The following is a 26,103-nucleotide window of genomic DNA, read 5'->3' as shown; positions in this document are numbered from 1 at the left end:
ATGTGTGTGGTTTTTTGTATGCTATTTTTAGATTGCGTTTTTTGAAAATATTGGTTATGGAATGAACATGGGTATTATTAAATGTAAAAAGTACGTATTCCTTCTTGGAGTCGTTAGTTCTGGTTAGTCTTGATTTGGGTTGATATTTTATCTTTTGAATGATTCTATTGACCATTTCTCTATTAAATCCGTTTTGATGGGCTATATCGTAAATCGTGTTTAATTCTTTTTTCAGCTCTTCTTGAGATAGAGGTATATTGAATGCTCTGTGTATCATACTGTGATAAGCTGCCTTTTTGTGAGCGTTAGGGTGGATGGAATCTTTCCTTATTGTATTTGAGGTTTGAGTAGGTTTTCTATATACTTGATATGTCAAGTGATCGTGGTGTCTAGTGACAGATATATCTAAATAATTCAAGGTGCAATCATTTTCTTTTTCTACTGTGAATTTTATATGTGGGTCTATTTTATTTAACTGTTCTAAAATATTTGTCTCATTGGTGAATCTATTGTCTATAACAACAAAAACGTCATCTACAAATCTGCACCAGAAAAATATGTTCTCAATTTTGCTTATTTCTTGGTGCTCTAAATGATCAATGTAGATTTCTGCCAGTATACCTGAAGCAGGAGATCCCATAGGAAGACCTTGTCATTGGTAAACAGTGTTATGGAATTTCAAATAATTATTGTTAATGGCGAATTCGAGTAAAATCATGAACTCTTCTATTTCTAGGATGCTTAAGTTACTGTGCTTTTTTACATTATTTTTGATTAATTTTATTGTTTTTTGTGTAGGTATGTTAGGGTACGTGTTCAAACATAATTAGGGGAATACTTCAACCTTTCAAAACATTGCGACCGTCGTCACGGAAACTGAAAACGCTCTGAACAAAATCCTGCATGACTTACGAGACGAAGTCCAATATGAAATAAAGAAAAAACTTCCACAATACACTGACAAGATTAATAATAATAACAATAACGGAAATACCGTCAGTACCGCACATATAAAAAAACTGAAAGACAAAATCAAGCATAACAATTTAATAGTAACAAAAGCAGATAAAGGCAACACTACTGTCATAATAGACAAAAATGAGTACATAACCAAAACCAAACAGTGTTTCCAAGATAGTACTTTTCAAATTAAACATAAAGACCCCACCACTAATATCCAAAAAAATCTTGTTGTTGAATACTCACTTTCTTATAAACCAACAAGAAATTGCAAAGTTAACTATAATGAACCCTAAACTACCGACCGCAAAAGCATTCCCGAAAATTCATAAAGAAAATGTACCTATGAGACCTATCATAAACTATAGATCTAGCCCAACTTACAAACTGTCGCAGTTTATTCAAACATTCCTGAAAAGGCATTACACATTTTTAGCCAAGAAAACAATACGAAAATCTATAGAATTTAGCAACATTACCAAAAAACTAGAAATCAAGCAGTACCATAGTCTAGCATCATACGATATAACGAACATGTACCCTAACATAACTACACAAAAAACAATAAAATTAATCGAAAATAATGTAAAAAAGCACAGTAACTTAAGCATCCTAGAAATAGAAGAGTTCATGATTTTACTCGAATTCGCCATTAACAATAATTATTTCAAATTCCATAACACTGTTTACCAACGACAAGGTCTTCCTATGGGATCTCCTGCTTCAGGTATACTGGCAGAAATCTACATTGATCATTTAGAGCACCAAGAAATAAGCAAAATTGAGAACATATTTTTCTGGTGCAGATTTGTAGATGACGTTTTTGTTGTTATAGACAATAGATTCACCAATGAGACAAATATTTTAGAACAGTTAAATAAAATAGACCCACATATAAAATTCACAGTAGAAAAAGAAAATGATTGCACCTTGAATTATTTAGATATATCTGTCACTAGACACCACGATCACTTGACATATCAAGTATATAGAAAACCTACTCAAACCTCAAATACAATAAGGAAAGATTCCATCCACCCTAACGCTCACAAAAAGGCAGCTTATCACAGTATGATACACAGATCATTCAATATACCTCTATCTCAAGAAGAGCTGAAAAAAGAATTAAACACGATTTACGATATAGCCCATCAAAACGGATTTAATAGAGAAATGGTCAATAGAATCATTCAAAAGATAAAATATCAACCCAAATCAAGACTAACCAGAACGAACGACTCCAAGAAAGAATACGTACTTTTTACATTTAATAATACCCATGTTCATTCTATAACCAATATTTTCAAAAAACGCAATCTAAAAATAGCATACAAAACCACACACATCAGTGCTAAAATCTTACATAACGCCAAATCTGTCAATGATAATAATAGGTACAGTTGTTCAGGAGTGTATCGAATGAAATGCAACTGTTGTGAGGCTAGCTATGTCGGACGTACTGGCAGAAACTTCTTTATTCGTTACAAAGAACACATCAACGCCTTAAAGCATAATCACTTTTCGGCTATAGCTCAACATAACGAGGATTATAAGCATAATTTTACAAATATTGAGAACGACATGCAGATTTTAAGTATGATCCCCAAGGGCCCTCTGCTCAATATAACGGAAGAATTTTACATTACTATAGATCAATACGCAAACCCAAATTATAACTTGAACGAAATTACAGATAAAGTTAATATCCTCTTTAATACAGTCATCCCGATTTTAAAAAACACCTACATAAAAATAGTTAAAAAACAGAATCCAATATATATCAAGGAACCTCCCGAAGACACGCCCAGCCATGCTCCACCTCTCCCAATCGCTACCCCTATTGAACCTCCACTCCCCCTCTCTACCAACTCTACCTCACCTTCCCCAATCAATACCCCTCATGCCCCTCCACTTCCCCTCTCCGTTACCGCAAGTACTAGCCCTAGACGTACACGGAGCAGTACACTACGTGCTCCTTAACAGTACACATTCGACCAGTCAACAGGATTATGTAAGTAAACACTTATTCCACACGTTCATTAGATATTCCACTGAGAAAATTCTTATACTTCATTCTTCTCTGTTCTCGCAGATTACTGAATGTCCAACAACAACACTACAAAGAGGGAGCATCTGCACCTACTCAATATCTTTTAACGGGATTAGTACCAAGAAAACTAATGATACACCATAATATTTTCATGTTCATTATTCAACATTCTTTATCATATGAACTTAAAAGAAAAACAACATACATAGTTGAATATTCTAGAATGCTTGGTACAAACATATCTGTAAATTAATATAATTCCAAAACGTACCGCAAGAATCATGTGAACATTTTTTCGTATTTTAATGTATTATTTGATAAATTTTATTACATCCATATCATAGAATGTTCCAGAATGTTTAGTATAAACATACCAATGAATGTATAGAACGATTCACCAATATGAACTGAACTTCAAAGTGTACTTCAAGAACGCCATAAACATTTTACTTGTTGAAATTGTATTTCACCAAATTATCTACTACTCACAAACAGTACCGGAAATTTATGTAACACATACATGTCATAGAATTTTGACGCTTGTTTTTAAACCAGAAGATACATCATATCATTGTATATTTTATATATTGTATATTTTAATCTTATCACTCACATCATGTGACATTCTTCATTAGATTTAGTAATATTTTTAAAATTATTTTAAGTTAACTTTAGATCTTATGACCAGCTGAAGATGACCTCTGTGAAGGTCGAAACCGGTACTGCTTAGTAAGAAGATATAATAAAGTATTGATTAGGTGGACAGTACCCATTCTTTGTGATTATAGATACTAAGTATCAATACGGACATGAAACTGATAGATTACAATGTTACAACATTTACAAACAGGAGCTTTAAAACTGAATTTGAATATACTTTGGATGAGGTAGTTATCCCAAAAGATGGCAAGTGCAAATACTTAGGTGTGAGATTTGAAAGTAATTTGCACTGGAAGGGTCATGTTGATGACATTGTTGGGAAAGCATACAGATCGTTACATGTCATAATCAGGCTACTTAAAGGATGCAACAAAGAATTAAAAGAAAAGAAGTTACTTAAGTATGGTTAGTCCATTATTGGAATATGCAAACAGTGTTTGGGATCCTCACCAAGAATATCTAATAAAAGGAATAGGTAGTGTGCAGAGGAAAGCAGCAAGATTTGTAACAGGGGATTTCAGGAGAAAAAGTAGTGTATCAGAAATGTTAGAGGAACTTGGGTGGGAAACTTTAAGAGAAGGGAGAAAACTAGACTTATAGGATTATATAGAGCCTATACAGGAGAAGCAGCATGGGGAGAAATCCGTGAGAGGCTTCAGTTGGAAAATAATTATATTGGCAGAACTGACCACAAGTATAAAATTAGAAGGAATTTTAGCACAAGCGATTGGGGTAAATTTTCATTCACTGGAAAGGGCGTGAAGGAGTGGAACAGTTTACCAGGGGTAGTGTTTGATCCTTTCCCAAAATCTGTACAGATATTCAAGAAGAGAATATACAGCAACAGAGAAAATAAATGAAATGTTAGAGGGCATTGACCAGTGCAGGTTATTGTAAATAAAAAATGTGTGTGAATAAATTAATTCAATCCCCTGGTCTATGGAGTTTGGACAGCCGAAGTAGGGGACTGCCTGTAGGGGTGAAGTACAGTGGGGACTTCAAGGGCCCTGGGATCGCTACGGTAGCTGTGAAGGCCCTTCAGGAACTCTGAAAAGTGGTGGCAAAAGGGGCTCTGGTTAAGATGCAGCAGGTCGTTATGCTACTTAGGTTCCAAAATGGGTAAAAAAAGTAAGTAAATAAATGCAATGTAAATTTTAATCTTATACCAGTTATATAGTATTATTTGAGGTAATTCCACATACTGTATATGAGTTGACTATGTTTGTAAGTACAGGAGATATTATAAGTAGAATTTTGTAAACAATATAAATTTATTAAGGATGAGGTGTGTGTTTAAAAAATTGTTAGCGTAAATTGTATAATATTGTATTCTAGGAAAATTTTCTTCTTCTCTTGTTAATTTAAAATTTAGTGCTTGACAATAATGTATTTTAGTGTACAATTTGCCACCAAGGTAGACACCTCATTTGCAAATAAAGAGGTTTTGATTTGAAGTGTTTTTTCCATCTGGGCCCTTAATACTCATATGGTTAGTTTTCCTTTCTCCAAAGGTTTCATTGATGTAACTAATGCAGCACCAACATTTCCTACAACTCTACAGTCTTCAACACCATTGCGCTTCTTTTTCACCATTCCTCCTTAGCTGTCCTGTACTTTCTGTCTACTTCATTTTTTAATTGCCTGTATTGTTTTGTGCCCACCTCATTTGTTGCATTCTTATACTTTTGCCATTCACCAATCAGGTTTACTATTTCCTGATTTATCCACCGATTCTTACTCGATCTTGCCTTTCTTGCTAACTTTTTTCTTCAGCAGCTCTAGTGATCTTTCTACATGAGTCCACTCTTCATCTCTCGTCTTTCCTTCAGCCTTTACATTTGGTCCTTGTGCAACATGTTCCTTGAAACATGTCCCCACTCTCTTTCCCTTAAACCTGTCTGTATCTCATCATGAATATGGCAAATAGATTAGAGTAGATGTTGGATGTACAGTAGTAGTTACATAGAAATGAAAAGATTAGCACAGCATAGGGGTAGGCATGGAAAGCTGCATCAAACCACTCTATGGACTGATGACCCAAAAACAGTATCAGCTTTCTAATAATAATAATAATAATAATAATAATAATAATAATAATAATAATAATAATAATAATAATAATGTTTTGACGTCCCACTAACATCTTTTGCAGTTTTTGGAGACGCGAAGGTGCTGGAGTATTGTTACGCAGGAGTTTCATTTATTTGCCAGAAAATCTACCAACACAAGGCTGTCGTAGTTGAGCACCTTCAAATACCACCAGGCTGAACCAGGATTGAAAACGCTAACTTGCGCTCAGATAGTGGAGTTTGAATCTACCATGTCCCGAATGCTCATTAACAGCTACATGGCCCGAACCCACAGCAACTCACTTTGTTAGGCAGGAAGGAAGAAAAGGTACATTAATATTTGGAGTTCTGTTGGAAGACCACTTTCAGGGCCAGAAGACAAACCAGATCTACCATCTGAGCTACTCAGCCCACCAGCTTTCTCAGGTACGCGAATAACAAGACTTTTTTTTTATTTTAATCAGACGGTTCCTTTTCTATGGCAGCTAATAATTTTGAGAGTAAATTAAAATTTCCAGGTGGCATATTCCTACCTGGATTCTTCAATGCTCTGTTTAAAACTGACCTCAAAATTGGGTTTCCTATCTCATTAGCATCCATAGTCCCTTCTTCCAATACATTATTTTCTACTCTGTCCCTCGATACAGATGTGCAGTGTGTTCCTGCCACCTTTCTGGTTTGTCTTCTGTCCCTGAAAGAGATCTTTCAACTGAACTCCAAATATTAATGTACCTTTTCTTTCCTTCCTGCCTAACAAAGTGAGTTGCCATGGGTTCGGGCCATGTAGCTGTTAATCTGCATACAGGAGATGGTGAGTTCAAACCCCACTATCGGCAACCCTGAAGATGGTTTTCAATGGGTTCCTATTTGAACCCCAGGAACGTGATTGCCATTTCAAAAATCCCAACTGTACTGGTCAGGATTCAATCCACACTGCACTGATGAGAAGCCTGTGATCAGATCACTCTGCTATCATTCTCCTGTGCATTCCCCAAAATATTTTAAATTCTATTTTATAGTGAAGGTGAAAATTATATCTTGAAATCATTAAGTCCAACTGGGGGAATTTAATCCTGGGCTGTAAGTGAAGTCCTGGCTAAGGGTAGGAGTGCGACTAGCAGATGAGACAACTTGTTGGAAGCAGTAGGCAATATCTTTTCATTTTTACGTTGCACCAAAACAGACGGTATATGGCAGCGATGGGACAAGAAAGGGCCGGGAGTAGGAAGGAATCAACCATGGCCTTGATTAAGGTACAGCCCTGGCATTTTCATGATATCAAATTGGGAAACCACAGAAAACCATCTTCAGGGCTGCCGACTGTGTGTTCGAACCCACTATCTTCCGAATGTAAGCCAATAGCTACGTGTCCCATACCGCGCAGCCACTCACTTAGTAAAGGCTACATTACTGTTTCATGTCGCAGCTAATGTATTAAAGGATAGTTCCCCTAAATATTTCTTTCTAACTTAAGTACCACCCTTATCCAATCTTGCACTGTCTTTTTATCTTGTTCTTTAGTCAGCAGTGCTCCATTCCCCCCCCCCCTTCATTTCTCAGTTTCTTGTCTTTCCTCCCATATAGCATATGTATTCAATGTCAAAATTAATTAACCCATAGCTTGACTTTTTCCTCCGAGAACTTTTTTTTTTTTTTTTTGCATTGCATTGCACCGACACAGATAGGTCTTATGGCGACGATGGGACAGGAAAGGCCTAGGAATGGGAGGGAATCGGCCTTGACCTTAATTAAGGTGTGAGAATGGGAAACTACGGAAAAGCAGCCTCAGGGCTGCCAACAGTGGGGTTCGAACCCACTATCTCCCTGATGCAAGCTCACAGCTGCACTCCCGTAACCGCATGGCCAACTCTCCCGGTAGCAAGATCTTTCTTTGCTAGCATTTTAATGTCAGACTAACTTCCACGATACGTTTTCAGCAACGATGGGATAAAAACGGGTTAGGATTGGGAAGGAAATGATTATGGACTTATTTATGGAAGAGTTCCACCAATTGTCTGGTGTAAAAATGAGAAACTATGGAACACTATCTTCAGGGTTATCAATAGTGGGAACTGAACCCATTATCCCCAGAATGAAAGCTTACAGATACACAACCTGGACCACGCAGTCAATTCGCTCGATGCAAAATAAGTTATAAAGAAAAACATAATGACTTCAACATTACTTCTGATGCATATTTCTATACTTTACAAACCATAATTATTCATTCCATATGTAATATTAAAAAATTACAAAATTAAAGAACATTTTTGATCAGGGAAAGCCCATTTAACAGTCGCAAATATCCTTCCTAGGAAACAGGAAATACTTATGACCCAAGATATGGTGAAACTGTTTCCATTCCTTCCCAGATGAGAATCCGAACAAATGAGGAAAGTAAATATGTTGAGGCTTGTTGTTTAAAGGGGTCTAACATCTAAAGTAATCGGTCCTGGAAAGTAAATGAAGGTTTAGTAAAGTGCCATATTCTTAGCTGGCATACAATAAGGATAGACCTGCTGCTTACGATCTATGCATGTTTGAAAGAACAGTGATACAAACTAAGGCCACAAAGATGTAGGGAAGGCATCCTCAATATAATTTTCACCTGCAGTTTCTCCATACTTGCTGTGGAAAAATGCAAGTATATCACAAATGCCACACCCCAAAATCATTATTCGATCCCATTAAAATATGTCAGCCTAAGTCAAATAGGCCTACTCCAAAAATTTTAAATAAGCTTTTCCTCCTTCTAAGGAACCAGTAAGTAGAAAGTGCCCAACATGCAGGTAAGTTTTCAACTTTATAAAGAACATTCCACCCACCTTCAGTATAACAGTCAAACTCTAATACAGAAAACAAAAAGATTGCAGAAGAAGTGCCCCCAGGTTCAATAATATTAATAAATCTAACCTGACAAATTAAAGAAAACAATGTAAAATAAGATTATGAATGCCAATCAAAACCACTGGACTGTTTTATATAATCATATCGAAGCATGGTAGCATTTGAATTCCAAGTCTACCTTAAGTGGAAACATAACCATAAACGGAAATAAACATGAAAACAAATATCCTCATTTACTGGTTAACACTATGATGATAAAATCATAAAATAAATTATTTATAATTATTGTCCCCGAGGTAGAATATAGTGGTCGTAAAACATGTGTAGCAATTTACTGTTTTTTTGTATTTGTATATATACTTTTTCTTTTTTTCATTAATATGAGTCAAAACCGTACGACAGTAATTCAGGCTACAAAATATTGCTCCAACGTGCCTTGCATTACTTACTAAATGCAATATGCGCGGCGACGTTCCCAGCTAATCAAGCTACAGGCAATTCAATCTTACCTCCGAAAGGCTGAATCAACTGGTGGGCAAAGAGTGTGAGGAGGGAATTTGTATGAACTAGTGGTTGTCAACCGCTGTAGTGACACTCAAGGACGTTTCAACATCAAGTTGGGCTTTATATTTCAAGTGCGTCACTACGTCTCGGGGTTATCTAAAAATCAATGTAGAGAGCACAAGGTCAGTACTCCATTCAATGATACGCGATAACAAACGACCACATACGCTTCACGGACACTTTCCCCAATGCGAAAGAAACAAAAACAAAAACTCTCCCAATAATGACGCCAGTAGTGGCTGGTGGTATATGAAGCTGGGTGTTGCACCAAAATTTTCAGTGTCACGTTTTCATAGCTTCTAGAAATAACAAGAAACTTTATTATTGTTAAGTACATTCTTAATAGGTCGCCTCTGTGGTATAGTGGTTAGTGTGATTAGCTGCCACCCCCGGAGACCCGGGTTCGGTCCACTCAGCCTCGGGAGGTCAAAATGAGTAGAGGTGGGTTCGATTCCCACCTCAGCAATCCTGGAAGTGGTTTTCCGTGGTTTCCCACTTCTTCTCCAGGCAAATGTCGGGATGGTACCTGACTTAAGGCCACGGCCGCTTCCTTCCCTCTTCCTTGTCTATCCCTTCCAATCAACCCATCCCCCACAAGGCCCCTGTTCAGCATAGCAGGTGAGGCCGCCTGGGCGAGTTACTGGTCATTCTCCCCAGTTGCATCCCCTGACCCAGAGTCTGAAGCTCTAGGACAATGCCCTTGAGGCGGTAGAGGCGGGATCCCTCGCTGAGTCCGAGGGGAAAACCAACCTTGGAGGCTAAATGGATTAAGAAGAAGAAGACATTCTTACTAAAACTGAAATATATCTTGGCAATTACACCTCAGGAAATAAGAGGTTAATTATCATTATAACTACAGCCACTCTTATTAATAATGTTATTGGCTTTTTTACTAATGACTTTTTACGGTTTTCGGAGACGCTGAGGTGTCGGAATTTAGTCCCGCAGGAGTTCTTTCACATACCGGTAAATCTACTGAGCTGAAGCTGACGTATTTGAGCACGTTTAAATACCACCGGACTGTGCCAGGATCGAACCTGCCACGTTGCGGTCAGAAGGCCAGCCCCTCAACCGTCTGTTGCCTCACATGAACTGAAAATTTGCCCTCCTGTTTTTCGTTGAAGCAAGATGTCGGTAATATTGTGGGTAGTCTGGTATGGCGTGGAAAAGAAATTGCCCAGTAAATTGGCCTCGCGGTGAGGGTCGCCCAGCTGTGAGCTTGCATTCGGGGGATAGTAGGTTCGAACACCACTGTCGGAAGCCCTGAAGATGGTTTTCCGCGGTTTCCTATTTTCACACCAGGCAAATGCTGTGACTGTGCCTTTATTAAAGCCACGGCCGCTTTCTTCCAACTCCTAGCCCTTTCCTATTCTAGCGTCGCCGTAAGAATTATCTGCGTCGGTGCAACGTAAATGGAATTCGTAAATTTAAGCATGGAAATGAATTACCTTTGCGAGAGGAGAGAAAGCAAGAATGAAGTAATCTCCGCAGAGTCACGCAATCTAACGGAGATATTCAGAAAGTGATGGAACCAACCAGAGGGAAAAATATCCTGGATGTGGTGCTGATAAAACCAGATGAGCTCTATAGGAAAACTGAAGTAATAGATGCTATTAGTGATCATGAAGCTGTTTTTGTGGTAGTTAAAAATAAATGTGATAGAAAGGAAGGTCTTAAAAGTAGGACTGTTAGGCAGTACCATATGGCTGATAAAGCAGGCATGAGGCAGTTTCTAAAAAGTAGCTATGATCGGTGAAAAACGGTAAATAAAAATGTAAACAGACTCTGGGATGGGTTTAAAGAAATTGTTGAGGAATGCGAAAACAGGTTTGTACCATTAAGGGTGGTAAGGAATGGTAAAGACCCACCTTATTATAATAGAGAAATAAAGAGACTAAGAAGGAGGTGCAGACTGGAAAGAAATAGAGTTAGAAATGGCTGTGGAAGTAAGGAGAAATTGAAGGAACTTACTAGAAAATTGAATCTAGCAAAGAAGGCAGCTAAGGATAACATGATGGCAAGCATAATTGGCAGTCATACGAATGTTAGTGAAAAATGGAAGGGTATGTATAGGTATTTTAAGGCAGAAACAGGTTCGAAAAAGGACATTCCAGGAATAATTAATGAACAAGGGGAGTGTGTATGTGAGGATCTTCAAAAGGCAGAAGTATTCAGTCAGCAGTATGTAAAGGTTGTTGGTTACAAGGATGATGTCGAGATAGAGGAGGAGACTAAGGCCAAAGAAGTAATAAAATTTACGTATGATAACAATGACATTTACAATAAAATACAAAAGTTGGAAACTAGAAAAGCGGCTGGAATTGATCAGATTTCTGGGGATATACTAAAGACAATGGGTTGGGATATAGTACCATATCTGAAGTACTTATTTGATTATTGTTTGGTCGGAGGAGCTATACCTGATGAATGGAGAGTTGCTATTGTAGCCCCGGTGTATAAAGGAAAGGGTGATAGACATAAAGCTGAAAATTACAGGCCAGTAAGTTTGACATGCATTGTATGTAAGCTTTGGGAAGGCATTCTTTCTGATTATATTAGACATGTTTGTGAAATTAATAACTGGTTCGTTGAAGGCAATTCGGTTTTAGGAAGGGTTATTCCACTGAAGCTCAACTTGTAGGATTCCAGCAAGATATAGCAGATATCTTGGATTCTGGAGGTCAAATGGACTGTATCGCGATTGACCTGTCTAAAGCATTTGATAGGGTGGATCATGGGAGACTACTGGCAAAAATGAGTGCAATTGGACTAGACAAAAGAGTGACTGAATGGATTGCTATATTTCTAGAAAATAGATCTCAGAGAATTAGAGTAGGCAAAGCTTTATCTGACCCTGTAATAATTAAGAGGGGAATTCCTCAAGGCAGTATTATTGGACCTTTATGTTTTCTTATATATATAAATGATATGAGTAAAGGAGTGGAATCGGAGGTAAGGCTTTTTGCGGATGATGTTATTCTCTATAGAGTGATAAATAAGTTACAAGATTGTGAGCAACTGCAACGTGACCTCGAAAATGTTGTGAGATGGACAGCAGGCAATGGTATGTTGATAAACGGGGTTAAAAGTCAGGTTGTGAGTTTCACAAATAGGAAAAGTCCTCTCAGTTTTAATTACTGCGTTGATGGGGTGAAAGTTCCTTTTGGGGATCATTGTAAGTATCTAGGTGTTAATATAAGGAAAGATCTTCATTGGGGTAATCACATAAATGAGATTGTAAATAAAGGGTACAGATCTCTGCACATGGTTATGAGGGTGTTTAGGGGTTGTAGTAAGGATGTAAAGGAGAGTGCATATAAGTCTCTGGTAAGACCACAACTAGAGTATGGTTACAGTGTATGGGACCCTCACCAGGATTACCTGATTCAAGAACTGGAAAAAATCCAAAGAAAAGCAGCTCGATTTGTTCTGGGTGATTTCCGACAAAAGAGTAGCGTTACAAAAATGTTGCAATGTTTGGGTTGGGAAGAATTGAGAGAAAGAAGAAGAGCTGCTCGACTAAGTGGTATATTCCGAGCTGTCAGCGGAGAGATGGCGTGGAATGACATTAGTAGACGAATAAGTTTGAATGGCGTTTATAAAAGTAGGAAAGATCACAATATGAAGATAAAGTTGGAATTTAAGAGGACAAACTGGGGCAAATATTCATTTATAGGAAGGGGAGTTAGGGATTGGAATAACTTACCAAGGGAGATGTTCAATAAATTTCCAATTTCCTTGAAATCATTTAGGAAAAGGCTAGGAAAGCAACAGATAGGGAATCTGCCACCTGGGCGACTGCCCTAAATGCAGATCAGGATTGATTGATTGATTGATTGATTGATTGATTGATTGATTGATTGATTGATTGATTGATTGATTGATTGATTGATTGATTGATTGATTGATTGATTGATTGATTGATTGATTGATTGATTGATTGATTGATTGAATGGTTCTCGATAGGGGACTTGCTAGTCTCGTGCAACTCCCTGAGACCGATACTGGCGAGCATGCTACCTGGATGCTGTGCAGGCTTGGGCTCTGCTGAGGTACATTGCGCCGCACTGTCTGCTAGAGAGTTGCCGTATGAAAGCAAACCCCCTGAGTTTGATTCGAAGCCAGCAGCCTTTGTTGGTCCGTTCAGCGAACGACCAAAGATGGTTGATTTTAACATGTTTTCGAATATATGTTAGGTTTATTAAACTAAAACATCAGAAGAATAGACGACAAATGAAGATTAAAATTTTTGGGAGTTGTGCAACACTGCAACAGTACAACGGACCGCCCCTGAATGACGCCAATCATTCCAGATTCTTCTATACAAAGAGGAATGCTTCTATATTTCCCGTAAATCCACACACACACAAAAGAGAGAGAGAGAGAGAGAGAGAGAGAGAGAGAGAGAGAAAAGGCAACACTTAAAAAGATCCTACCAATGTCCTGTCAGCCATTGGCACAACCACGCATTCGTGGAGGGGACTCCCACGTAGCAAAATCGGTAGTGAGTTCGTAAGACATATCCCGCAAATTCGACGGTACGGTCGATTGGCTACTTTTTCAGCAAATCGAATAGCTAGCAATTAAAAAAAGTCGTAAAATACTAATCATATTGGTGGCATTGTTGCGGGGGTAGAGGGGATAATGCCAAATGTAGAAATAGAGACAGGTAGCCACTACAAGTACAGCCATACGGAGAAAGGGGATCATAATTAATAATAATAATAATAATAATAATAATAATAATAATAATAATAATAATAATAATAATAATAATAATAATAATAATACCCTACTGCTTTTCCTAAACACTGATGGGGTCAAAAATAAGATCTCGGTCGCACATGTGGATTTCACCCTGTTTTATGGCCGGGCCCTTTTTCAGACGCCAACCCGAAGTGGAGGGTGGTTGGTAGTGTAGTTTATTGTATTGTTTGTGTGCATGTACGAAAAATGCCTACTAGATAATGGAAAGTCTTTAATTTTCTTGCAGCAAAACTGAGTAGTGTGGGATTGTCCGGGTTTCCAGTGCTGGAAAGTGTCTCGACCGGGTGATAAAAAAAACCTGCATTTGCAGAATCTATATTTTACGATGATGTTATGTCATTTTCATGATTTCCATTTGAATTTTCCGCCTCTACCGTCCTAATAAGACGAGATAATCGACTAAAAACTTAAACCCAATTGCATAATAATAATAATAATAATAATAATAATAATAATAATAATAATAATAATAATAATAATAATAATAATAGTGTTACCATGCCACCAAGACGCAAAACTAAATTTAAGGAAAAGTATTCAGCAGCATTTCCTGCAATAAAGAGAGGTCGCAACGAGCATGGAGCGGAATGTAAATTATGCGGGTAGCTTAAACTGAAATTATGTTAGTAGTATAATAGGCGGGTTCTGCCACCGCCTCCGCCTCAGGGCTGCCAGGGGCCCCTCCGCCTCCGCCTCACGGGAGGCCCTCCCAGAGGCCTCCTCCGCCTCCGCCTCCGCCTCCCGAGGGGCCTACCCAGAGGCCTCCCCCGCCTCCCGCGGGAAATTTGAATTGGTAAACAAAGCCACGTGCTTTTTGACAGCTGTCATCGACAACAACGCATCGCTAACCTCACTGCTGCCATCTTGACGGGCCTAAACCTCAGTGGTACCTACTTAACCTAACTAGCGCGAGATTTGAATAGGTAAACAAATCCACGTGTTTTTTGACAGCCACGTGCTTCTTGACAGACAACAACGTATCGCAAACCTCAGTGCAGCCATCTTGACGGACCTAAACCTCAGTGCTACCAACTTAACCTCACTAGCGCGAGATAAACAAATCCACGTGCTTTTTGACAGCTGTCATCCGCCATCCTTAAACCACAGAGCACTGTGCTGCCCTCTTTATCGCAGTAGCTGCAAATTCGTCACCTGTCATCCGCAGTGCTGCCATCTTAACGGGCCTAAACCTTAGTGCTACCAACTTAACCTCACTAGCGCGAGATTTGAATCGGTAAACAAATCCACGTGCTTTTTTGACAGCTGTCATCCGCCATCTTTAATCTATAGAGCACAGTGCTGCCCTCTTTAGCTACTTACCTTTGAAATATGGTGGCGGATAATTTGAAAAATGCTTTTTGACAGCAGCCATCTTTAATCTAGAGAGCAACGTGCTGCCCTCTTTAGCTAGATACCTGTGGTGGCAGGCAATTCCACATGACAGCAGCCATCTTTAATCAAGAGAGCACCATGCTGCCCTCTATGTGTTGGCGGCAATTTGAAAAATTCTACATGTTTTTGTTTGGAAACAAACTTACGCGCTTTTTTGACAGCCGTCATCCGCCATCTTTAATCAACAGAGCACAGTGCTGCCCTCTTAACTAGATACCTTTGAAATGTGGTGGCGGCAAATTCCACGTGCTCTTGTTTGGAAACAAAGCCATGTGCTTTTTAGACAGCTGTCATCCGCCACCTTTAATCAACAGAGCACCGTGCTGCTATCATGCGGGCAATTTCATTAGCTGTCATCCGCTATCTTTAATCCACAGAACACCGTGCTGCCCTCTTTATGGCTACTACCTTAAGCACGTAGTAGCGGGCAATTTGAAAAGTTCTGTTAGCTATCATCCGCCATCTTTAATCAAGAGTGCACCGTGCTGCCATCTTTAGCTAGATACCTTTGAAATGTGGTGGCGGCAAATTGAAAAATTCCACGTGCTCTTGTTTGGAAACAAACTCACGTGCTTTTTTGACAGCTACCATCCGCTATCTTTAATGAACAGAGCATAGTGCTGCCCTCTTTAGTTATATACCTTTGAAATGTGGTGGCGGCAAATTCCACGTGCTCCTGTTTGGAAACTAAGCCATGTGCTTTTTTTACAGGTGTCATCTGCCATCTTTAATCAACAGAGCACCGTGCTGCTATCATGCGGGTAATTTCGTCAGCAGTCATACGCCATCTTTAATCTACAGAGCACCGTGCTGCCCTCTGTAGTAGCGGGCAATTAGAAACGTTCTGTTAGCTGTCATCCGCCATCTTTAATCAAGAGAGCACCGTGCTGCCATCTTTAGCTAGATACCTTTGAAATGTGGTGGTGGATAATTTTAAAAGAAAAATTCTACGGCAGCCATCTCTCGACGCTAATTGCATAAGATGGTGGCTATACATGACTCCTTAAGGGTGCTTACGCAAGATGGCGGCTATACATAGGTTCTTATGAGACGCCCTTGGGATGCTTGCACAAGATGGCAGTTATACATGACTCCTTATGAGATTCCCTAGGGATGCTTGCTCAAGATAGCGGCTGCTCTTATAGGACGGCTTAAGGGTCCTTGCACAAGATGGCTTGAGACCCCCTAAGGATGCTTGCGCAAGATGGCGGACACAAGATGGGGCTATACACTACTCCTTATGAGACGCTTTAAGGGTGTTTGCGCAAGATGGCTGCCACTCTTATGAAGAAAGCTAGCTTAGAGGCTAACGTGTCGTGCTAGTTCGATTCATTAAATTTAGGGCTTAAATGCAAAATGTTAAATATCTCGAAAACGGTGCACCGTACAGCAAAACGGACAAAATTTTCCCGCCTAATACCCAGCTTCGCAGTATGAGGAACAAGAAAACCATAGTCTAATGATGGGATGAACGGTTCGGTTCCTACTTACGCCCTTTGGCATTTGCTCTGTTTTAGCTTGTATTGAAGCGAGTCTTCGTAACATGATCAGGTCTAGCTATGGTAGAGAGTATAACGTACCGTGCTGTTCGATTCATTAAATTTGGAGGCTTGAATGCAAAATGTTAAATATCTCGAAAACGGTGCATCGTAGAGCAAAACGGACAAAATTTTTCCGCCTAATACGTAGGTTCGTAGTATCAGGAACAAGAAAACACACAGTCTAATTATGAGATCAACGGTTCGATTCCTACTTAAGCCCTTTGGCATCGGCAGCTATCTATTTCTACAAGATAGTGGCTTCTCTTATGAGACACAAGATGGCTTGAGACGTCCTAGGGATGCTTACGCAAGATGGCGGACACAAAATGGTGACTATACATAGCTCCTTATGAGACAGCCTAGGGGTGCACGGACAGGATGGCGGCCACTCTTATGAAGAAAGCTAGCTTAGAGGCTACTGCGCAAGATAACAGCTGCTGTTATGCATGCGGTGAAGGGCAATTTGAAATTCTATGTGCATAATCAACAGAGCACCCTGCTGCCCTCTTAAGCTGAAATGTGGTGGCGGATAATTTGAAAAATTCTTTTGACAGCTGTCATCTTTAAACAATGGCGACTATACATAGGCTGTTTAGGCCTTATCATTCTCCTCCTCCTCCTCCTCCTCCTCCTCCTTCTCTACCTCCTCCTCCGCCTCTTATGTCAAGGCATAGCTTTATATAGAACAAGTTTAAACCTGCATCGCGAAGGCAAGCGTGTGCAGCGATAACATTATTGTGCATGTTTAGAGTTTCGAAACATAAGAAGAGTAGAATCAAACGCTGTACTCGATACAACATGTGATCAGAACATTGATTGATGTGTTCAGAAAACAAAATAAGTGATCAAGACTAGAATCGAACACTGTACTCAATACATCATGTGTTTAGAATATGTCAGGGGATACCCTTGTTCTAAGAAGATCAGATTGAAACATAACAAGACTAGAATAGAACACTGTAATCGATGTTGTTAACTTCAACATGTGATCAGAACATTGAATGAATTGTTCAGAACACAAAATAAGTGATCATGACTAGAATCGAACACTGTACTCGATACAACATGGGTTCAGAACATTGATCGATGTGTTCAGAACACAAAATAAGTGATCAAGACTAGAATCGAACACTGTACTCAATACAACATGTGTTTAGAACATGTTAGGGGTACCCTTGTTCTAAGAAGATCAGAATGAAACATAACAAGACTAGAATCGAACACTGTAATCGATGTTGTTAACTTCAACATATGATCAGAACATTGTTTGATGTGTTCAGAGCAAAAGTACAATTTTGATGATTTGCTTAGTGTAAAATCAAAAACTATGGAAACACACTGTGCATATATCGCGTAGCTAACTCGCTCAGTAAGCACTATTGCAAAACTACAACTTCAATGATTTGCTTAGTGTAAAAATCAAAAACACACTGTACCCATACTGCGCAGCTAACTCGCTCGGTAAACGATATAGCAAAAGTATAACTTCAAATTATTTACCTTCCATCATTCGTCTTGTGTGAAAATCAGTCGAACATGTTATCGCATAAACATGTAACATGAAATATCCGTCAATCTGTTGGCATGGGTTACAAGCATGTCAGTTATGCGGGAAGTAAAATTAAACAGAACGCTAGTGCTATAAGAAATACTCAGCTTACATTTAAGTCCCTAGCTGTTGAACAAGTTATTACATAAATATGTAACATGAAATATCGCTTCGGAAACATATTGTTTCAATCTGTTGACATGGATTACAAGCATGTAGCTTGTGCAGGCGAGGGCTACTATGCAAAATGCTAAGCCGAAAAAAAATCGTGATAGGGTATGGAACCCAGGGGTTACATCTTATCAGAAGGGCAAAAAGGATGAAAGGACTCTTCCTCCTCCTTACCGCACATTCCTTGTAGGGCTAATTGGCTAAAGGGCTAATGGGCAAAAGGGCTAATGGGCTAAAGGGCTAATGGGCAAAACGGCTAATGGGCTAAAGGGCTAATGGGCTAAAGGGCTAAAGGGGCAACAACCTCATCGATCGCTATCAGCAAGAACGCTTGTACTTTGTTAAGTGTAGAAAATGAATCTTTATTGGTAAATGGTTTTATGTTCAGAACAAGGAATGGAACCTAGGGGTTACGTCTTACCTAATAAATTCCCCGAGTTGCGATGAGTTACGTTTTTCTAACTAGTGTTTGGAACACTGAACTTTTCAAGATGATAGCAGAGAGGTTAGCAATGTTCTGTTGTTGGATTTTAAATTCTACGCTATAACATGCATAAGGTGACAGCCTTGAGGTTTACCGCCGTAAAGATGGCAAGAGTGAGGTTAGCAATGTTCTGTTGTTGGATTTTAAATTCCGCGCTATAACATGCATAAGGTGACAGCCTTGAGGTTTACCGCCGTAAAGATGGCAGCAGTGAGGTTAGCGACGCACTATTGTCCTCCAAAGTGAGGTTAGGGTTCGTCAAGGAGACAGCTGTCAAAAAAGTGCGTGGCTATGTTTACCAAACAAAAGCACGTGGCTGTGAAGTCACGGCCACGTAATCAATCCTTAGCTCTACGTCGTTAAGAGCAGCATTAGGATTAGCTATGTTTATAAAACTTGGGAACAGAGCAGCAGTATGAATAGCCAAGTTTTAAAGCGTGTACACATCAACTATCGATTTTACATGCATCGACTATCGTACTAAACTTCTTCCGCTAGATTGTGCTGCTATCTTAGCATAACCTATACCCATAAACTTAAAGTAGAAAGAATAGCTATGTTTCAAAGCGTGTACACATTACCAATCGATTTTGCATACACCGCCTCTCGTACTGAGCCGTATCCTGCCGGCCCATAATAACAATTGGAATATTATTTGACCAAATATGTGAAATTTATTCATAAAAGTTATAGTCTAACATGTTAAGGCATCATATCCCAAGATAGTTGATACCGGATGTTCAGCAAGACAGTAAGTCGCTGGATATGGCTTCATATTTCCGTATGACCGTGAGAAAGGATAGCGTACCCAAGCGTTGGCAAGGATCGACACGTGTATTAGATGCTGACCAAGCAAGATATTTCAGCCAATGGGAACTTAAGGATTTGGCAAAACTGGAGGCTACACCGCGCCAAATCTTAATTCCAGGATGACCAACGTGCTCTGTGGATAAAGTCAGTTTCTGTATATAATCGGTTTTCCACAGTTTCTGAAGTCAGATATATTTGGAAATGTATTATAAAAATTGGTGGAAGAGATTTGCTAGTGTTTGAGCTGTGTTTTGTAAATATATCACAATAAGTATTGTGTCATCATATATGACGAACTCTCTGATTGGTGGGTGGTTCAGACACCCGGGAACCCCAGCTTTATTGGCGTCACCGAAGCCTCCTCAGTAACCTTAGCTCTGGAGAGCGTCATTCTGTAGTAAAAGTTTGAACAGTGCAGATGCACTAGCTCTGTATTTCGGTGGTAAAGATTTGAACAGTGCGGATGCACCAACCCTGTATCTCTGTGGTAAAGATTTGAACAGTGCGGATGCATTAACTTTATGACTGGTGATCGTGATTAACGTGGTGTTATTCCAGTAATAGTAACTGGTTCTCATTGATACTTTAAATTGTGCAGTCGCAATAATTCACTGTACTTGAGTAAATGAAATAGTATAATTTTGACAGAGTTTACTTTCAATTGGTAAAGACGGTGTAGTGACCGCTGAGTAACAAGTGTAGTGGAAACGTGCTATTGTTTCACTATTTCGCGACGGGCGCGTTTTCGCGTGGAACTTTCGTACCGAACCGTGGGCTGCATTTTAAACTGTATTTTTACCCTTTAAGTGAAGTGTGTAATATATATGTGAATCAGTGTGTTTAGCTGATCTGGTAAAAAGAAAGGGTATTTCGCCTCGCAGCATTAAGCAGCGAAGAGATTATCAACTATCGTCTTCTGTGTTCCAGTGGATTATTTTCCATCAAGATGATGGATACGCCTGCAGAGGAAGGAAGTGCATTCGCACATGTTAATGCTGTGATTAACATGGAGTAGACCCCTAAATCAGTGGGGATGTAAGCTGCTATCCTGGTATCCCGAGAGTCATGTAAATACAGTAAGACGCATGTGATATTTATGGCATGATATGTAAGTTATGTTAAGGTACTAGGGCAGTGTAGATAGAATTTTAATTTTCATGTAAAGTAAGCCTGGCGGCATGTGTTTGTTAATTTTTGTTAATATGATAGTTTCGGATACGAGAATAATGCATGTTTATTTTCATTTTGCTTTATGAGTAGATGTTTGGGAAAATGCGGGATTGATAGGATTATTTGTTTTTTATTTGTGTATATTACTTAGCGTAGGATGTTCCGAGTTTTCCTTATATATATGCTAGAAGGGCTAGATCGACAGGTTCATTTTTATATTACGTCAAACACGTATTAATTCATATTATTTCGGTTATTCAGAGAGACAGGTATAGCTATCTTGCATGATGCATGGTTTTACAGAAGCTGCCAGAAGGAGCTGCAGAACGTCGTTGTTAAATTAAGATCTTTGAAGTTAAGTTGGATTCTGTTTGCCTGATGGTCTGCCAAGGACTTGAACTGCGTCTCATTATGTGGAAAGGCCAGTGGGATTCATGAGGAATAATGAGATAATAATTGCATGCTAAATTATAATGTATTGGTGCAGGCTGATTGTGTGCCTGACAAGATAAAGAATATTGTGCAGATGTGTGTGCCTGCCTATTGTCTTCTGAGTGTATATTGTGATCAGAATGGACAATGTTAATTCCAGACTATTGAGTCTGATGTTGTTAAATGGCCCAAGCATGCTAAGAAGGAATGAATATACGTGAGTTTCCGTGTAGTTGATGAAAGGCGTTATCTTATGGCAAGCTGATTCCTGGCCTGTGTTTATCTGTATGTGCGAAGGAGACAGTATTTCCTTGTGGCGGCCTCGGGAGACAAAATCCAATCTTTAGCATAGTGGAGTTCAATATTTCTTTACAGCCTGTAATCTACCCGGAAGTACATGACGGATGACAGCGCTGTTGAGCGCTCAAACGCAGCAGAAGGAGGCAATGTTGGCCACTGCTTTCTTCATGATATCAAGGATTATTTATATGTTTTCCCTTACAGGATGGTTTTTACATTATTATTTGTGATTGTATACCTTGTCTCGTTTTTAAAGGGAACAGCCCGAGTGCTGAGGTATTGTTGGTTTATCTAGTTCTGTCTAGATCTTTTGCTGTGAACCGGGATTCACATTAGAATCAGTGTAGCATTTAAGACTTTATTCGATATCCGATGTATATATATGTTTAGTTTGATTATTTGAATTGTTGTAAGTATAGTGTAGGATTTGCCCCTAGTATTTTGCATAAATTACATAGCGTCCATTGCGTCTTAATTATTTTTCTTTCCGTCGTAATTTTTCTTTATTATGTAACTTTTATTTTAGGGAAATAGTTTGATGACTCTCGGGAGTAAATTCACTTTGAAACCGTATCGTTGGGATGCGATAGTGTGAAACTCCTCACGGAAATACCACATGGCAGTGTTTGCGTACACTTGTTGCCATACAACATAAACGTTGGACTACAAGAAGAAACTCAGTCTTGATTTATATAAATATTCTTTGTGGAACTTGTTTTTTTAATGTCAAATTTGTATAATCATTAAATTAACGTTTCTAATTTCGACTTATTTCAATACTTTGAGTTCATTTTTTCAAATTTTTATTTTTCTTGATTCAATTATTTTCGTGTGATTTGATCGGGGATATTTATTAATAAATCCATCTTACCCCCTATGATTGTTTCTCATTCGTGTTATACCTCCATTTCCTGTCATTGTTTGCTATTTTAGAGTAGAACTTCGACTGTTTATCCTGACCCAATCGACAACCAACCCACACTCTGCCCAACCCTGTGTTAGTCGGATGTTCATACAGGAATGGAGGCATCGTCCTAGAGGGTATTTACCCCTGGGTACAGTACAGTACCAAACTTCTTCCGCTAGATTGTACCACTATCTTAGGATAACCTATACGCATGAACTTAAAGTACAAAGAATAGCCATGTCTCAAAGCGTGTACGCATTATCTATTGTTTTTGCAAGAATCGAATATCATACTAAACTTTTTTTCACTAGATTGTACTGCTGTCTTAGCATAACCTATACGTATGAACTTAAGGTGCAGAGAATAGCCATGTTTCAAAGCGTGCACACATTACCTATTGATTTTACATGAATCGACTATCATAGTAAACTTTTTTCACTAGATTGTACTGCTATCTTATCATAACCTATACGCATGAACTTAAAGTACAAAGAATAGTCATGTTTCACAGCGTGTACACATTACCTATCGATTTTGCATGCATCGAATATCATACTAAACTTCTTCCACTAGATTGTGCTGCGATCTTAGCATAACCTATACGTATGAACTTAAAGTACAAGGAATAGCTATGTTTCACAGCGTGCACACATTACCTATCGATTTTGCATGCATCGACTCTCATACTAAACTTCTTCTGCTAGATTGTACTGCTATCTTAGCATAACCTATACGCATGAACTTAAACTACAAAGAATAGCTAAGTTCAAAGCGTGTACACATCACCTGTCGATTTTGCATGCATCGACTTTCGTACTAAACTTCTTCCGCTAGATTGTGCTGCTATCTTAGCATAACCTATACCCATAAACTTAAAGTACAAAGAATAGCCATGTTTCAAAGCGTGTACACATTACCTATCGATTTTGCATACACCGACTCTCGTACCAAACTTCTTCCCCTAGATTGTGCCACTATCTTAGCATAACCTATACGCATGAACTTAAAGTACAAAGAATAGCCATGTCTCAAAGCGTGAACGTATTATCTATTGATTTTCCAAGAATTGAATATCATACTAAACTTTTTTCACTAGATTGTACTGCTATCTTAGCATAACCTATACGTATGAATTTAAGGTACAGAGAATAGCCATGTTTCAAAGCGTGCACACATTACCTATTGATTTTACATGAATCGACTATCATAGTAAACTTTTTTCACTAGATTGTACTGCTATCTTAGCATAACCTATACGCATGAACTTAAAGTACAAAGAATAGTCTTGTTTCACAGCGTGTACACATTACCTATCGATTTTGCATGCATCGAATATCATACTAAACTTCTTCCACTAGATTGTGCTGCTATCTTAGCATACCCTATACGTATGAACTTAAAGTACAAGGAATAGCTTTGTTTCACAGCGTGCACGCATTACCTATCGATTTTGCATGCACCAACTCTCATACTAAACTCATACTAAACTTCTTCCGCTAGATTGTACTGCTATCTTAGCATAACCTATACGCATGAACTTAAACTACAAAGAATAGCTATGTTCAAAGCGTGTACACATCACCTATCGATTTTGCATGCATCGACTTTCGTACAACGATCGCATATGTGTATTGCTAACGTATGTGTATAAAGTTAAACTTCTCCCGCTAGAGTGTACAACGATCACAATTGTGTGCTGCTACCTATGTGCATGAATTTAAAGCATAAAAAATAGCGTGTACACATCACGTATCGATGATGCATGCGCCGACTATCGTACTAGGCTTCTTCCGCTAGAGCATGTAGCAATTGCTTTTGTGTATCTCTAACCCATGTGCACGAACTTAAAGCACAAGGAAGAGCTATGTTCTAAAGCGTGTACACATCACCTATCGATGATGTATGCATCGACTATCGTACTAAACTTCTTCTACAACAGCGTGCAATCATCGCTTGTGTGTGCTGCAATCTTAACATAACCTATGTGCACTAACTTAAAGCACAAAGAATACCCAAGTTCAAAGCGTGTACACATGACCTATCGATTTTGCATGCATCGACTTTCGTGTTAAACTTCTTCCACTAGAGCGTGCGACAACCTTATAACTATGCTGCTAACTTAGTATAACTTATACGCATGAACGTAAAGCATAAAGAATAGCGATGTATAAAAATCTTGTGGAAATAGCAGCAGCAGTAAGAATAGCAATGTTTTAAAAGCTTGTAAGCATTGCCTATCGATTATACATGCTTCACCTATGTGCACGAAGAATAATTAAGTTTCAAAGCGTGTACACATCACCTATCGATTTTGCATGCATCAGCTATTATACCAAACACATTCCGCTAGAATGTACAATGTTCACATGTGTTTGCGCTGCTACTTTAGCATGACCTATGCGCACGAACTTAAAGCACAAAGAATAGCGATGTTTAAAAATCTTGCGAACATAGTAGCAGTAAGAATAGCAAGGTTTAAAAGCGTGTACATCTCACCTTTTGATAATGCATACATCACCTATCGTACTAAACAACTTCAACGCGAGCGTGCGACCATCGCTTGTACGTGTGCTGCTATCTTAACATAACCTATGTGCACGAACTTAAAACATAAGGAATAGTTATGTGTAAAAGTCTTGTGAACACAGCAGAGTGTTAACTACGTAGGTGTAGACATTGAACTTTGCATGCTGAAGCAACATACTACGTGACCGTGACGTCACAGCCACGTGATTTTGTTTGGTAAACACAGCCACGCACTTTTTTGACAGCTGTCTCCTTGACGAACCCTAACCTCACTTTGGAGGACAATAGAGCGTCGCTAACCTCACTGCTGCCATCTTTACGGCGGTAAACCTCAAGGCTGCCACCTTATGCATGTTATAGCGCGGAATTTAAAATCCAACAACAGAACATTGCTAACCTCACTCTTGCCATCTTTACGGCGGTAAACCTCAAGGCTGTCACCTTATGCATGTTATAGCGTAGAATTTAAAATCCAACAACAGAACATTGCTAACCTCTCTGCTATCACCTTGAAATGTTCAGTGTTCCAAATACTAGTTAGAAAAACGTAACTCATCGCACCTCGGGGAATTTATTAGGTAAGACGTAACCCCTAGGTTCCATTCCTTGTTCTGAACATAAAACCATTTACCAATAAAGATTCATTTTCTACACTTAACAAAGTACAAGCGTTCTTGCTGATAGCGATCGATGAGGTTGTTGCCCCTTTAGCCCTTTAGCCCATTAGCCCTTTAGACCATTAGCCCTTTAGCCCATTAGCCCTTTTGCCCATTAGCCCTTTAGCCAATTAGCCCTACAAGGAATGTGCGGTAAGGAGGAGGAAGAGTCCTTTCATCCTTTTTGCCCTTCTGATAAGATGTAACCCCTGGGTTCCATACCCTATCACGATTTTTTTTCGGCTTAG

The 26,103-nt window shown here is 39.0% G+C and overlaps 1 protein-coding gene across 2 annotated transcripts in view; it reads right to left on the bottom strand.

The window, feature by feature from the left end:
• pug (pug C-1-tetrahydrofolate synthase, cytoplasmic) overlaps positions 1 to 9,193 on the bottom strand; it is a 629,281-nt gene extending 620,088 nt beyond the window's left edge. Inside the window, exon 1 of one of the 2 annotated variants that reach the window (XM_067140458.2) lies at positions 9,096 to 9,193. The gene's annotated coding sequence lies outside the window, so the exon portion shown is untranslated. Of the gene's footprint in view, positions 1 to 9,035 lie in introns of both variants that reach the window. The other variant, XM_067140459.2, reaches the window with a different exon arrangement.
• Between the last annotated feature and the right edge of the window lie 16,910 nt (positions 9,194 to 26,103).

This window comes from Anabrus simplex, chromosome 2 (genome assembly GCF_040414725.1).
Source record: "Anabrus simplex isolate iqAnaSimp1 chromosome 2, ASM4041472v1, whole genome shotgun sequence".
Lineage (NCBI taxonomy): Eukaryota > Metazoa > Arthropoda > Insecta > Orthoptera > Tettigoniidae > Anabrus > Anabrus simplex.
Note: the sequence above shows the minus strand (reverse complement) of the source record. Positions and strands in the feature narration are given on the sequence as shown.